We start from the raw sequence: 1,946 nt of genomic DNA, 5'->3' as shown, positions 1-1,946 counted from the left end.
GACATGGCAGCAGCAACAATACTACAGCGAGAATAAAAGTTACGCCTTCTTTCTTTGCGTGAACGTTTGGGCGGCGTTATGCAAATCTTCCCACATCGTGACGTAGACATGTGGGGGCGTGTTGGAACGAGCCGTTTAGGTAGGTGTGGCTGACTCTTAACTTTTATAAAGAATATCTCTTTGGATTTGAGACTTTAGTCTTTGCAACTTTACAGATCTTCTTTATGCACCAGGAGCTTGTAACACTCCAAAGAGAAAGGAAAAATTGAAATCGCATCAAATGACCCCTTTAATGATGCCTTTACAACCTTTCTGGGCTTGATAACGTTTCAGTTGCATTGTTGTCTATGCAGGATCAGAAAGTTCACGGATTTAATCAAAAATATCTTAATTTGTGTTCCGAAGATGAACGAAGGTCTTGCGGGTTTGGAATGACATGAGGGTGAGTAATTAATGACAGAATTTTCATTTTTGGGTGAACTATCCCTTTAACTATTTTACAAATTAAGTAGCATTAAGTAGCTCACTGTAAGCCAGATTTTTGCTTTTCTTGGGAAAAGTCAAAATTATGCCACAAATGCTGCCAAATGAACTCAACTTGTAATGAACCTTGGATATTTCTTTGATGTTGCTTTAAAAAAAAAAATACATGGAAAAACCCCTAGAGGGTTATATAATATATTTGCTCAGAGAGCTTTTGAATCCAAAACAATAAAGAGAAAAAGAATTCACTGCCCTGAAGTGAAGAGGATCAAATAAAATCAACACTCATCACTGTGATGGAACCTAAGCAACATAAACAGTAACGTATTACTTTCTGCCATTTCTGACTTCAGTGGCATTACATAATGTCACAGTCATCCACCGTTTCACATTCAATTAACTCTTCAGAGCGACTGAGGGTCAGTTTGCCTCTAGCAATCGAGTGTTAAGTGCTTTGCTCAATGCTAGTGATCTCTCACCAGCTCTGCAGTGGCATCAGCCGCTTCTTCCTAGCCTTGAAGACACATCTGTAGTGCTTGCAGCCTGTATACTTACACACATTGATTTTCCAGATCATACTGAGTGGCCACCGTACAGTCATCCTAAAAACAAGCGAGTCCCATGAAAAGCTGGGAGAGTGAAGTGTTTCCAAAACAAAACAGACATGCGACACTAACATAACAGTGTAGTTATAATGGTTTAAGAGCTGTGCTGTAGGAAAAATGTCTCACCTCTGCGTCGGAGGACCTAACGTTTCAGATCCTCTCTGTATGTTTGGAAAGAGAGAGCCGGAGAAGGAGACTTGCGTGCTTTGCTCCGAGCCTCACTAATTACTGGGAATAAAAGCGCCTTTTTACTAAACAGTAACCTGAGTGCTCTGCTGGGAGAGCTTTCCTGTAAGTAGCTCTCGGGAAGAGCAATCAAAGACTTGGAGTCACTGTGGAGAAACAAGGCACAAAAAAAGAAAAGTTACAAGAAAGTAAATCTCAAGTTCAAGTCGCTGGGTCTTGCAGGAAAAATAGTACAAGGAAAAGAGTGAACGTATGATTGATGGGCAGGGCAGGACTTAGGGGGGCGGGGGCCCCTGGGCTTGAGGTTATGTTTGGGCCCTATACCTACACTACAAATGTCCTCAAATAGAACATCATTATGGAGTAACACAAAATACACAAACATATGCTTTGAGGTTCATAAATAGTACAATTAATATGCAACATGTCTAGGCTATAGTCAAAGTTTAAATGTAATATTAAATATTCATTATAATACAATAAACAGGATGTGTTCTCTCAGTTGAGAGATCAAAACATGAAATAACTTTGCATAAAACTTTTTCATAAAAATAAAAAAAAGCCAGAGATGTTGGCTTATTAGTATTATAAAAGTTATTGTCATATCTGTGTCCTTTTATGTGAGGTTCTTATTTAATCAATAAATTCAATCGAATGAAAAGACATGCTGAC

Source organism: Sinocyclocheilus anshuiensis, unplaced genomic scaffold (assembly GCF_001515605.1).
Source record: "Sinocyclocheilus anshuiensis isolate Anshui unplaced genomic scaffold, SAMN03320099.WGS_v1.1 scaffold278, whole genome shotgun sequence".
NCBI classification, from domain to species: Eukaryota; Metazoa; Chordata; class Actinopteri; order Cypriniformes; family Cyprinidae; genus Sinocyclocheilus; species Sinocyclocheilus anshuiensis.
Note: the sequence above shows the minus strand (reverse complement) of the source record.